This window comes from Canis lupus, chromosome 6, assembly GCF_048164855.1.
Source record: "Canis lupus baileyi chromosome 6, mCanLup2.hap1, whole genome shotgun sequence".
NCBI lineage: Eukaryota > Metazoa > Chordata > Mammalia > Carnivora > Canidae > Canis > Canis lupus.
The window spans coordinates 14,004,366-14,019,106 of NC_132843.1; the positions used below are offsets into that span (position 1 = coordinate 14,004,366).

The window sequence follows — 14,741 nt, forward strand, 5'->3', positions numbered from 1 at the left end:
CCCCAAATAGCCAGGGGAATATTGAAAAAGAAAGCCAGACCTGGGGAGCATCACAATACCGGATTTCAAGTTGTAATACAAAGCTTTGATCATCAAGATAGTGTGGTACTGGCACAAAAACAGACACGTAGATCAATGGAACAGAATAGAGAACCCAGAAATGGGCCCTCAACTCTATGGTCAACTAATTTTCAACAAAGCAGGAAAGATTATCCACTGGAAAAAGGACAGTCTCTTCAATAAATGGTGCTGGGAAAATTGGATAGCCACATGCAGAAGAATGAAATTAGATCATTCTCTTACACCAGACACAAAGATAAACTCAAAATGGATGAAAGATCTAAATGTGAGACAAGAATCCAACAAAATCCTAGAACACAGGCAACACCCTTTTTGAACTTGGCCACAGCAACTTCTTGCAAGATACATCTATGAAGGCAAGGGAAACAAAAGCAAAAATGAACTATTGGGACTTTATCAAGATAAAAAGCTTCTGCACAGCAAAAGATACAGTCAACAAAACTCAAAGACAACCTATAGAATGGGAGAAGATATTTGCAAATGACCTATCAGATAAAGGGCTAGTATCTAAGATCTATAAAGAACTTATTAAACTCAATGGCCAAGAAACAAACAATCCAATCATGAAATGGGCAAAAGACATGAACAGAATCTCACAGAGGAAGACATAGACATGGCCAACAAGCACATGAGAAAATGCTCTGCATCACTTGCCATCAGGGAAATACAAATCAAAACCACAATGAGCTACCAGTGAGAATGGTGAATCACACCAGTGAGAATGGTGAAAATTAACAAGGCAGGAAACAACAAATGTTGGAGAGGATGTGGAGAAAGGGGAACCCACTTGCACTGTTGGTGGGAATGTGAACTGGTACAGTCACTCTGGAAAACTGTGTGGAGCTTCCTCAAAGAGTTAAAAATAGATCTGCCCTATGACCCAGCAATTGCACTACTGGGGATTTACCCCAAAGATACAGATGCAGTGAAAAACCAAGACACCTGCACCCCAACGTTCACAGCAGCAATGTCCATAATAGCCAAACTGTGGAAGGAGCCTCGGTGTCCATTGAGAGACGAATGGATAAAGAAGATATGGTCTATATATACAATGGAATATTACTCAGCCATTAGAAACGACGAATACCCACCATTTGCTTCAACGTGGATGGAACTGGAGGGTATCATGCTCAGTGAAGTAAGTCAGTCAGAGAAGGTCAAACATTATATGATTTCATTCATTCGGGGAATATAAAAAATAGTGAAAGGGATTATAGGGGAAAGGAGAGAAAATGAGTGGGAAAAATCAGAGAGGGAGACAGAACATGAGAGACTCCTAACTCTGGGAAACGAACAAGGGGTAGTGGAAGGGGATGTGGGCGGGGGATGGGGTGACTGGGTGACGGGCACTGAGGGGGCACTTGATGGGATGAGCACTGGGTGTTATACTATGTGTTGGCAAATCGAACTCCAATAAAAATATGCAAAAAAATAAAGGAGGTGAAGAAATCAGATTATTTACACATTCTTGAGATAGTTCTTGGTTGGCATGCTTCCCTAAGAATCAGTGTAATTTTGCCTTATCAAGAAGATTATAAAATACTGTTGAAGTGGTTGAAAATGTATCAAATGGTTTTTAGCAACAACAAATTTTACTAATTCATAAAAATATGAATAAGGAAATTAAGAGAGAGAAAGGACTGTTTTGTGCTCAAGATAATCAGAAAATTTTTCAGACTTAAAAACATTCTAGTGAGAAAGTCTGTCTCTCCCTCCCTCACTCCCTCTCTCTCATACACACAGGTTCTTTTATGTTTTTTTTAAGGATTTTATTTTTAAGTAATCCCTACACCCAATGCAGGGCTCGAACTCACAACCCAGAGATCAAGAGTCACATGCTCTACTAAGTCAGTCAGGGTCCCAATACACATGGGCTCATTTAAACGTTCTCTTTTGGGATATAAGTTAAAATTGGAAATAATGCATATTACTTAATGAAACTTGGAGTATAATTCTCTATATTAAGCTTATAGTTTTATAGCTAGTATATAACTACAATTTCATTCAGGGCTAACGATAAAAGCAATTAGAATTTAGATTTTATTGTCAGAAAAAAAATCAGTGCATCTATAAAAACCCATAAAGCACTCCTATTGAGCAGCACAATTTTCAATACTATTATTTGGAAAGAGAAAATCAGGGTATTCACCACAAAGAATTAAACAGATCTCAATCACCTTTGAGAGCAGAGGGAAAGTGTTCAAAATAACCCATTTGGCAACCCACACCAGCCACCTGGTATTCATCCGTCTCCATCATTTCCCCAACCTGGCCATTTCCCCTAGAGAACCTCTGCCTATGGACATGTTGCATCTGCTTCTTGTAAACTCCAAAGTGAGTCCTGTGTCTCAGATAACACAAACAGGGTTAAGAGCAAACTTCCAAAGTCAGACAGCCATGAGTTTGAGTCCTGGTTCTGGCCCTGATCACATGTGGGACCCTGAGCATGCTACTTACCTTTCCAGGGAATCAGTTTCCTTATCTGTAGTCACAGAACAGCAGATTGCTGAGTTATGTGATCAATAAATGATAGCTAGCTATCCTTATTCCCAGAAGGCAAGTGCCTAGAAGGGTATCTGTTTGATATATCTTTGAATTTCCCATATTTAACAGAGTGCCTTGTCTAAAGAAGTGACTAAGTGAGGGTTTATGAATTCTGGCTGCCTTCTGTAGCTTGCTGCTGGTAACTGTAGACACAATTTAGGAAGGGTCTGAATATGGGGAAGAATGGAGTTGATGAAGGCCAGGCTGTTCTCCCTGACCTGCATGATCAATGGTTTGTGGTTTCTTTTTCCCTGGAAGATGTCTTATTTCCTTTCTGTAAATTTGCTTTGTAGTTACTTGGTGCTTCTCTGACTCTTGATTAATAAATCACAGATTCTCCAAGCTGGGTCTTGTGTGTCTTAGATCCAACCTCTCACTAGCTTCGGAGGTCTAGGAAGAGTTGACTGTGAAACTCCTTCCTTCCCTTTCTTTTCTAATCCCCTATTGCTATAAACATACCAAACAGTTGGATGTTTGGTAAATCAAATCCTCAAGAGCTTTTTCATATACGCTTACCATTTTAAAAAGCCAAATTCCAAAGTAATTTGCACAAACTATTTCCAAATTTCTTATCATTAAGCTCGATTTCCACATTGCTACCCTTCTCAAAAGCTAGTCCTCTCTGTTCATTATAGAAATTAGACGTCTGGTAAAATCATTATACATTTCATGTAGAAAATGAGACATGAGAAACTCTTTCTTCTGAGTTTGTACAAGTTCCATTTATGGCCAAAAATTGATGGGCCAGTATACTCTCTCTTAAAAACCGATCCTCCTTTTTCCTTAGATGACTTTTCCTTTTCCTTTAGGAGTTATTATCAACGCTGCTTCCTCCTGGAAGCCTTCCCTAACTCCTACAGACTGATGCAGGTGTCTTTCATACAAAAATAGTAGCTGCTTAGAGTGCCATGGACTGTCTTCGGCTCTTTACATTCAGTATCTGATTCATTCCTCAAACTATCCTGAGTCATAAGTTACTATTGTCATCTCTATTGCGTACTTGAGAAAGCTGAGTATAGGGCAGGAAAGTAAGTTGCCAGAACTGGCATTCAAACAAAGGCAACATCAGAGCCCTTGTTTGTAACTACTATGCTATCTTGCCTCCCAAAGCACTCTATACTTTTTCTATCACAGCACTTGTAGTGCCTGCCCGGCACCTATCTCCTCTTCCCTTGTAACCTTCTGTCTCAATCGAACAACACAGTCTACATCCCTGGCCCCGGGGTGAAGCATGTGATAAGGCTCACCCAGAAAACACATCCCCTTCAGTTGCTCATAGTGATTGGTTCAGTGTAGGCCCAGGTGCCAGGCTGATCCAATCTGGAGAAATCTTGAGACTTTTGTTCAAATGTAGAGAATGCTGGGACACATCCTTCTTCCCCACAGTAGTTAATGATGTAGCCTGTAGCTTCCAGAGTTACTTGCAGCCATCTTGGAATCATAAGAGAGTTCTCATGACAAAGGAGCTCATATCATGGATGCAGTGCAGAGGAATGAAGAGAAAGAAGTGCTGGGTCTGATCATATGCTTTGAGCGGCCTGGATCAAGCTTTGCTGAAGCCAGCCTATCTCTGAGGGCACAGGTATATATAAATTTCTTCTGTTGTTCAGGCCTCCATGGCTCACTTGGTTAAATGTCCAACTCTTGATTTCAGCTCAGGTCATGATCTCAGGGGCCAGAGATCAAGCCCCAAGTCAGGCTCCATGCCCAGCCGGAGTCTCCTTGAGATTCCCTGTTTCTCTGCCCTTCCCTCTCCTTGTACTCATGTGCACACTCTCTTTGTCTCAAATAAATCAATAAATCTTTAAAAATAAGTTTCCTTTGTTGTTAATCCAGTTGGGGTTAGGTTTTGTTACATGCACTGGAAAGCTTCTTCTTCTTCTTTTTTTAAGATTTATTTATTTATGATAGACAGAGAGAGGCAGAGACATAGGAGGAGGGAGAAACAGGCCCCATGCCGGGAGCCCCACGCGGGACCCGATCCCAGGACTCCAGGATCGCGCTCTGGGCCAAAGGCAGGCACCAAACCGCTGAGCCACCCAGAGACCCCCCACTGGAAAGCTTCTTAATTCATCAGTACTACACATCATATTTTTTGTGCTTATATAATTGCTCCTTTCCCCCAATAAATGCTAAGATCCTTGAGGATAGAAACCACCCTATTGTGTCACCGTTATGTTTCCAGTGCTTGATTCCTAATAGACACTGCATGAATATTTGCTGAATTGATAAAATAATGAATGGCAAATTTTTTGGTCATGTGTGACTTAAACCAAACTTTTAGTTCACTTAGTGAATTTCATGCCATGTACAGGTGCTTGAAGTTTTCAACAGGGACCTGAAAAGTTTGGGGTAGCCAAGCCAGGCAGAGTTTGAAATGAAATTTCTGATTTCCATATTGTTTCAGTTATATCACATTAGCTAAGCTGTCCTTTGAATAGATTTTTAAATCCTTAAAACAATAACATAAAATCCAAACAATTGCAAATAAGAGATTCCCATCGAAACAAAATGATGATCAAATACTTTAGGAAAAGTTTTCAATTAGCAATTATCACACCTCGAATAAACCTCATTGGCTACAATACTGCCACTGCACAAAGCGTGATCAAATACTTTAAATAAAAATATAAATACTATATTAACGAATCAAAAGTAATTGTGTACAATATACACTTGGAGTAGAGTACCTTTTATCTGACAGCCTTCCTTTACATTTTGCTTTTAGTCTAAAACAATAACATCAAAAAAAAAAATCCTCCCAAACCCAGGATAAACTAGAAGCATTTATTAAAGCAACCATCAATTTCACTGCCATCATCTTTTGAGGCCTGAAACATCAAAGATTTACTGATGCTACCTATAAATAGTAATTTTCATGTGAATTATATTTAAAATGTACATTCAAGGCATCCCAATGGCAGTATGATGAGCCTCAAAGAACTCTTAGAGGTCATGCAGTCTATTTCCTCAACTGCTAATGAGAAAACAGAAGACCTGGTGGAAAAAAGGCTCACCTGTGTTTAATCCTAAGGCTTCAAAAAGCGTTTGTTGGGTGCATGCTCTATGTCAGATTTGGTGTTAGATATTGAAAAATAAAATAGCTGCTCTCGAGAAGGTTATAACCTCCTTGGGAAAACAAATGTATGCAAACACATGCCGATTAGTGTGGTAGGTTCTGTAATAGAGGTGTAACATCAGATTCCTGGAAGGTACAAAGGATAAGTCAACTCTGGGGGTGAGGGGTTTGTGGAAGTTATTTTCAGAACAGGAAGTTCTTGAGTCTTGAAGATTCACCAGATGAGCAGAGCAGGGGGAAGGAAGAGGGAAAGAAGGATGCATGACTTGGGCTGGTAGTCCAGGAAAAGGAATTTCTGTCATTGCAAAGGACATGAAAAGAAACGTAGAGCCAGAAAGAGTTGCCAGAGTCAAGGAACTGAGAGTAGATAAGTAGCTGGAGCTGAGGCTCAGAGGGAATCAGGCCTGTGCTTTCCACTGTGCTGTGCTACAAGTCTGGACTTTATCCTCAAGCTATGGAGTAATAGAGCTTAGTGAGCTGACTTCACCAATGGGATTGAGGGTTGGCATGCAGAGGAGTTGGTAGTCAGATTGGAAGCAGATACAGAAAGTGAGAGGAAAAGAATGACTAAGAGTTCTGACTTGAGCAAACGAGTGGACGGTGTAATATTAATTTTAAGTGGGAGTACAGAAAATGGTAGTTTTATGAGAAAGTGGTGAATGGAATCTGTTTTGAATATATGAGGTATAAGTGCTTGGTGAACATGCAAGTAGAAATGTCCAGGAAAATTCTGGTCAAGATAACATTGTGAGTTCATGTTTCCAAGCACCTTCTCCCCACGCCAAACAGAGCTGTGATGGGAAAAATACACCTAGAGAAACTTGAAAGTCACTGCTATCTCAAAAGTAAGATAAATACAACATTGGACCAGATTTAGAAGAGAAATATAAAATGATAAGCAGGATGAAGCTGTGGTCTACTAGGCTCAGGGTCTGGAAACAGGTGGACGTGGAGTTTATGTCTTATGGGGTAATAAGGACTAAAAAAACGGAGGCAAGATAGAAAATGTGAGCCTGGCTCACTCTTAGAAACCAGGGGCTGGTTTTAACTCCTACATGAATGGAAACTGAGAATAGGTCCAACTACTTTGCCACTCGAGACTCATGCAGGTAGGTAGTATTTGGTCCAGAGGGATGAGACACATGGACCAGACCTGAAACTAACATGGAACCTGGAACCCAGAAGCTGATTCCTAGAGCCTAGAGTTTAGCCAAACCCAGCCAAGTAGTAGCCTGCCAGCAACTCCACATACTTGAGAATAAATGGCTATGGCTTTAAGTTACTGAGTTTTGTTGCACAACATTGTTGTTGTAGCAATAGTCGCTAACACCTTATACTTTATTACATTTGTTTTTTCACTTGTTTTGAAAGTATTGGTTTACAGACTTATCTTGAATGGGAGAGTTTGGGTTTATTTTTATTGTTCTCCTCTGTACTAATTGCTACCTGTGTAATAAATGTAATAAATTTCAGAAGCCTTCATGCAGACCCCCTGGGCCCTATATCCAGAATCAAGTCTTGTTGAATCTTCAGGCCCTGTGCTGGGGCATGTGGTTGGCTTCACATTTCCCATTTGGGGGTCCAGGCTGAGGGACAGCAGATATCTGGGTCATGTTCCTCTCATAACAGATAATCAGAGAGCAGGAGGGTACATTTTAAGTTACCTCAAATATGGCCAAAATGGACAAGCCCAAGATCAAGTGACAGGGAAGTATATTCCACCCACTACAAGGCCAGAGTAGAGTGTGAACATATAATTATATTCCAGGAATGCTTTTAGAAAATTCTACAAGTGATTATGATGAATTTCATTACAGTAAATTTGGAATTCTACATGAAAGGGAAAGGTTTTGAAATACCTGGTAAGCAATCAGACCTTCATGTCTGGAATGCAGAAAAGTCCAGGCAGGTAAAGCGGTCATCTGAAACAAACAGTTATTGAGTCCTTGAGGGCAGAACAGATGGTAGGATCCTTATGAGTATCCTTGTTTTGAAGTAAGGTAGATAAGGAGGAGACACACAGAGTAGAGTGGTAGACTTAGTAGGAGAATCAGGGACATGTTGACAACTATCAGAGGGAAAAGGAAGGTTCAAGGATCATCAACAGAAGGGAAGTTAAATGAATTAAGGATGGAGTGCAAAGTGCCCACTGCAGTTGGCCATTTGAATGGGTTGAAAGACCTCTGTTATAGCAGGGCCAGCGCCACCGTGTGGCAGCCGACATGTGGCCAATGTTTGAAGAGGGAACAGGTCCTAGAAGCTGACACTGCAAGTGTAAATGACTTCAGGGGCTTGGCTGTCAGGGAAAGAAGAGTTTAGGAAGTAAGGGAAGAATCTACAGGGGGAGAGAAAGAAAGAGAAGTAATAGATGAGGATGGGGAATGACAGCAGGGAGAGGTGTGGTTTGAGAACGCAGCTGGGAGGGGAGCCCTGCATGCCAGATAAGATGCCTCTTCCTATGATAATTAGGGGAAGTGTGAGGCCAGGTGCCAGGAAAGATAAGTTGTAAAGGGGTAGGAGTAGGGGAGAGCATAGGAACTTGAGGGGATTCCTGCCAGATAACCTCTGATTTTCCATAGAGAAGGAGATGAGGTCACCTACTAAGGATGAGGAGGTGGGCGTCAAGCAGGGTCCTTGAGAAGATCATGAGAAGCCGCTTACAAAATGTGGAAGTGGGCTGCCCAGAGCAGGCGCAAGGACACTGAGAGGTAGGGAGGCCCCAGCAGCATTAGCTATAATCTGTGCTGGGACCAGGACCCTGGGGTCTGACCTGTGGGTATTTTCCTGACAGCACATTAAAATCTAGGATTCTAGGATTTTATAAAAATTTATAAAGATTTCATGAGCTGTCCTTTCTCCATAGAAGATATTAAGTAAAAGGAAAGAATTATCTTTAAGCTGTCCACATTCCCATGTTCTTGCAGCATTGTAGGTTTGGTTATACAATTCCTATTCTTTCTTTTCTGTCTTCAGTTTTTCTTTCAGTGAAACTACAGTTTTTGGGAAATCATATTCAACCTGAGATGTGCTCATTTTGAACACATTCAATAGGAACCTGAATGGAACCTTATTCTCCATTGTCTTGGACTCAGAAAAGTTGTGGAACCCTTCTGGACTTGAGCTTCTACTATATGGATACTAAATATTTCAATCGTGTGTGATTGGAAATCCACAACTCTTACTGTCTATAGAGCAGATCAACTTAATGGGCTATCCAAGAATTCACTACCCCATAGGAGCAATGAACAAAGAACACTTTCCCAATTCAGCAAAAAGTCTTTGCAAATAAAAGATCTTTTAAGTTATTTGCACCTCTGGTCCTCTTTAAGTAAATCTTTTAGAATATTGATATGTACTATTCTTATGTGCTAAGAAAATACATTCAGGATAAAGAAAAATGTACATTCAATGTATAATGGATTGCTTCAATGAAAGATATACGTAACCAAAATGAAAAGAATGATTGGATTTTAATCTTGAATAAAAAAATGTAGTGTAAAATGTAGTACAGTTAAAAATTCCAATGAAAATGGCTAGTTATTTTAAGAAGGAATAAAATAAAATTTTGCCAACCTTGAAAGACTATAATATCAACAGATGATACCACATAGGAATAAGACCATACTGTGAAACTTCACCAATCTTGATATACTTATTTGGAATTTGTAACAATTTTGACAAAAGCTTAGCACAAGTTTACCTTTTCACTATTATTAATCAAATTATAGTATAAACAATATTCACAAAGTTAATGTTTAAATTACTTTAGAGAACAAATTATGTTCAAATATCTTGAGCAGACCATACTTAGTAACAATGTACGTATGAATTATAAACAATTTAATCTATCCCTTAAGGTATTTCTCTTTAGGATTTCTACTATTTTTGTACTTGTTTGCTCTTAAAAATAAAACTGTCTCTTTAAAGATATTCCATCATTCAGATTTAAAATTAATTTTACTAGGCTCTTCTCTACCCAGCCAAATTGTTATTATTTTGCCTTTGTTCAAATGGTCTTATGTTTTATGTTAAAAAGCAAAATAGGAGATAATAAATAAGTTAATTACAAGGAAAATTAACACAATTCGATAACTTTCTCCTAAGTGACGGGAAATATGTGAAGTATTTTATTTTATTTATTTTTGGGGGGAGTGGGGAGAGGAAGATGGAGAGAGAGAGATAGAGTATCCCAAGCAGGATCCATGCCCAGTGCAGAACTGGATTCAAGGCTCCATCTCAGGACCCTGAAATCATGACCTGAGTCTAGCAAGAGTCAGATGCTTACCTGAACCACCCAGGCACCCCATATGAAGTATTTAAAACATTATCTCTAATTCCTCACAATATATTGCAAGGAAGAATCTGTCCTCACTTCTTACAGGAGGAAATTGATATTCAAATTAAGTGATTTCCCTAAAGTGTCAAGTATTTTCTGAATCTGATAAATAAGATATAGTAATATGTATGAAGGGCTAAGCATAAGCCCAGAATACAGAAAGCACTGCATAATGTCAGCTATGGCTCTTGCTATCACTCTATAGAAGGGGCTCACTTTATTTTTATTTTTAAAAGATATTTTATTTATTTATGGAGAGAGAAAGCACACAAGTAGGGCAGTGCTCAGAGGGAGAGGGAGAAGCAGGCTCCCCACTGAGTAGGGAGCCTGATGTGGGGCTTGATTCTGGGACCCTGAGATCATGACCTGAGCTAAAGGCAGATGCCCAACCGACTGAGACACCCAGAAGTTGCCCCAGAAGGGGCTCACTTTAAAGTTAGGTGAAAATTGATGAACAGATAAATTAGCTCCTCTAGCTTTTGAATGTTTCAGTTGCCTTTGGATACTCATTCATTTATTCATTCAACAGACATTTACTGAATGCTGACTATGCACTGGGAACATCAGCGTGAGTATATGGGCAAAGATGTACCTCTGAGGTAATCCTACATATTTTCAAAAGTGATCAGCTACAAATGTGTGTGTATTTGTGTGTGTGTATATATGATCACTGATATATATTTATAGCTGATCAATATGAAAGTTGGAAATTCAGACATATTTTGAAGATATATATATATGTATATATATCTCAAATAAATGTATCCAAAAATGCATCTAAATTTCCAATTTTCACGTTTTCTGTGTGTTTATTCTGTATTCAAAAGTGTTTATATGAATTTAATATTAGAGTTTTTGAGCCAAAAAGGACCATGAAATGACTTAGTCTAAAATCTGTCATTTTACAGTGAGAATTCTTTGACCTAGAAAAATCAAAGGCCTGCCCTCAATCAGATACCTCTCACAGAACCTGCCTTGGAATCCAATTCCACTGGTTACCAGATGGTGGCTTTGTTCACATCGACACATTTCATCTTCAGAGGAAATGAATGACAAAGCCAGATGACACATGAAACCAAAGTAAATCCCTCCCATGTATGTCACTGCAAAGACATGCATTAAAAGCAAAAAGAAACACTTATTTTATTTTTTTACATAGATTTACTGAAATATCCAGGTGTAATATGTCTGAAATAGGAGAGCCATCGTCGACATTTTGGAGTTGGAACAGAGCTACCGGTCATCCACCTGCTATCTCTCAGGTCATGATGGGGGATTGCTGTTTACCTCAAGATGCATCCTGGTCTCCAAACTGAAACTCAAGAGCCACATTTCTGTTTTCTTGGGCCCTTGCCTCCTCACTGAACTTATAAAGAAGCTCCAGTACCATCCTGAGAATCACAGTGGTTTGTAGTGAGCTAGAGGAACAATTTCAGACTGATCCTTTGAGCTGTGAAACATCAAATGGAATAAAATAGTTGTTTTTTGGACAAATAGGATAAGCAGCTCTCAGAACCCTCTTTCAAAATGCTGTTTAAAAACCAAAGAAACAGAAACACTAACTGACAGAAATCTAGGCTTCTAAAGACCTATTAGCTATTTTTTTATCCAAAAATTTTCATGGAGAGCTCAAGGATAATCACATTTCAGAGGATGGAGACAGAGCACCTGGTGTCCATATACCACTACTAGTTTCTTTATGGGATCCCAGTGTTTTAGTGGACTTGCTCAACAGCACACTGGCTGGTCTAGAAGTATGGTAGAGTATATGAAGTGACTCAGAAGACCAAACTATAGAAGTCAATATTCTTCTCAAAAAAGAAGCTTATTCTCCTGTCATACTCAAAGGCTTGGTTTTCAGAGCAAGTATTCTTCACAGAGGCTATCCTAACAGATGTTCCATACATTTTGCTTTCCCTGCTCTGGATTTTTGGGGCGCCTTCTTCCATTACTAATCCCCTTTTCATTTATTCACTCTTTCACTTGATTGTTAATTGCTAGAAGCTGTTGTTAACAAAGATGAAGAAGACATGGTCTTTCTCTGAAGAAGCTCAGTCTACTGTGATGAATCCTCCAAGTTCAGGGAGCACAAAAATCAGCTGGGGAGTGCTAGAAAATGGAATTACCCCAAGACTCTTCATGAAATATTCCGATTCAGGAGTCTGAGGTGAAGTCCAACCATCTCTACTTTATAAAAACACCACTGAGTGATTCTGATATAGGTGGCTCCCAGATGCCATTGTTGTCTCCAGACCAGTAGGAGCATTTTTCATGCTCATTTGAATCTCAGCTAAAATCTTTAATACCCAGTTTTCCATGCTGTCTTAGTCAGGAATCATCACTTTTTTCCCTTCTGTGGCCTTTTATTTATATCTCTCATGACATTGGCCATCTCCCACTTTCTGTCTCTACTGTGGATCCTTTCTGGAATGCCCTGTCTCACTTAACAGACTCCTGGTTGGGGGACTGTCTGGCCCTAATTTGGATTCTCTGCAGTGTGTAGCACCATGACCATTATTAGTAATCATGTAAACTTCCTTGCTGGATGAAGGGACCCATTTCTAAATGGAGAGTTGTGTTTTTAAAGCAGACATAAAGAAATGTACTGATACAACGGAGAAAAGGAGGATATTTTCAGAGGTGGAATGCGAGGCTCAGAGCCTCATAGGTGAAATAAGCATACGAGTGTGGGGACACACTGAATAGCTTGGCTGAAATGGAACAAAAGGAGCTGCATAAGGAGAGAAGAGGAATAGTGGGCAAATGAGAGGTGGTGGTAGCCTTGATGGTTGCCAGAAGCTACTGGCTGCCCAGAGAGGAAAGTAGAGATGGTCAGAGATCAAGGTATTGCAGCACAAACTGACTGCAACTCTCTCCCCTCCAGGGCTCTGGTCTGCCTTGGTCTCCCAACCCTCTCAGCTTCTCCTTCACTCAAGGAGCCCATCGGGCTCAGCCTGGTTTTTCCGCTCGCATATAAAGGCCTGAAAACTTTCTAAAGGTACTAAACTGGGGGAACCTAGAGTTTCCCCCTCTCTCTTCTTCCTTGCCTCTCTGGCTGCTGCATGTTGGGGGTGGGGTGGGGAGGCCACGTGGAGGGTTCTGGATGAATTTCAGATCGGTATCGTGGTTTTTACCGGGGAGATGTAAAGAAGGGGAGAAGTGTGAGATATGTTCTGAAGGTAGAAGCAGAGCTTGGTGAGAACATAGGGCTAAGGGAAGGGGAGAAGGCAAGTGTGATAGGGCTTTGTCATTAGTAAAAAGGAGATACTTAGCACAAGTTAAATGTTAACTTGAGTTGGGCTGAGAGTTAAATGCTATGATGCTTTCCCCAGGTTTATAATGTGAATGCAGGACACCAGATGCTGCTGCTGCTGGAGGTGAGGAGGCCTGAGACTGACCTGGAGGCCGTGCAGCCCATTTCTGCTAAGGAGTTCAAAGCATCTTCACTGGTATGATTGAGTCCCTCCCAACCACACCATCCTCCCTCCTCTCCTTTACCCTTCCTTTCTCCTCTCTGATCCCCAGTTCGGTCCTCAACGTCTCTCACAGATCTTCACCAAAGAAATCCTGGTCAGCTGACAATCTCCATGTGTCCACAACCTTCATCCCTTGAATCTTCCAGAGTGGGACTCAGGGGAGGTGGCAGGCAGGGGACCTGTGGGACATACCCAAGGGGCTCCATCCACTCTGTGCTGAAGGAGGTGATCATCTAGGAGCCCCCCTGAAAACTGGCTTCTAAAGAACTGCCAAGCCTGCTTTCTCATCAGCAGGTCTGTGAGTCTGACTCATTATAATTAACATCATAGGGTTTGGGTTTTGGGATTTTTTTGTTTGTTTGTTTTTACCTCACTGTTTTTGTCTGTTAGAAATTATTCCAACAAAATAGAAAAGGTATAGTAAAATGTACATAAAACTTACTATCCTAACCATTTTTAAGTGTGCAGTTCAGTGGCATTAAGTGCATTCACATTATCACCCAACCATTACGACCATCCATCTCCAGAACTCTTCACCTCCCAAACCTAAAGCTGTAACAATTAAACACTAACTCCCCATTCTCTCTTCCTCCCCAGCCCCTGGCAACCACCATTCTACTTCCTGTCTTTATGAATTTGACTACTCTAGGCAACTCATATAAGTCGAATCATATGGTATTTGTCTTTTTGTGATGACTTTTTTTTCACTTAGCATAATGCCTTCAGGTTTATTCATACTATAGCACGTGTCAGAATTTCCTTCCTTTTTTAGAGCTGAATAATACTCCTTTGGATAAACCAAAAAAATGTGGTATATACTAACGTTCATTTGTTGATGGACACCTTGATGGCTTCTACCTTTTGGCCGTTGTGAATAATGCTGCTGTGGACATGGGCATGCAAATATGTATTTGGAGTCCCTCCTTCCCATTCTTTTGGGCATATATCCAGAAGTAGTATTGTTAGAGCATATGATAATTCTGTTTCACTTTTTTTTTTTTTTGAGAAAGCCCCATGTTGTTTGCCACAGTGGTTGCATAATTTTACATTCCTACTAGCAATGCACAAGGTTCTGATTTCTTCACATCCTTGCCAACACTTGTTTTCTGCTTTTTTTTTTTAACTTTTACTTTTTATAATAGTCATCCTAATGGGTATGAAGTGGTACTCACTGTGGTTTTGATTTGCATGGTCCCTAATGATTATATGTTGAACATCTTTCCAT

The 14,741-nt window shown here is 40.2% G+C and overlaps 1 long non-coding RNA gene and 1 pseudogene across 2 annotated transcripts; one reads left to right on the forward strand and one right to left on the reverse strand.

Moving 5' to 3' along the window:
* Positions 1–5,098: 5,098 nt before the first annotated feature.
* Positions 5,099–5,230, reverse strand: LOC140636164 (U4 spliceosomal RNA; annotated as a pseudogene).
* Positions 5,231–7,545: 2,315 nt separating this feature from the next.
* LOC140634648 (uncharacterized) lies at positions 7,546–11,167 on the forward strand. Of its 2 annotated transcripts, none has more exons than XR_012032051.1 (4): positions 7,546–7,613; positions 8,284–8,412; positions 10,570–10,608; positions 10,949–11,167. It is a non-coding gene; the product is annotated as an uncharacterized lncRNA (long non-coding RNA). The 2 variants fall into 2 exon arrangements; XR_012032052.1 differs by having other exon boundaries at positions 7,559–7,668.
* The last annotated feature ends 3,574 nt before the right edge of the window (positions 11,168–14,741 follow it).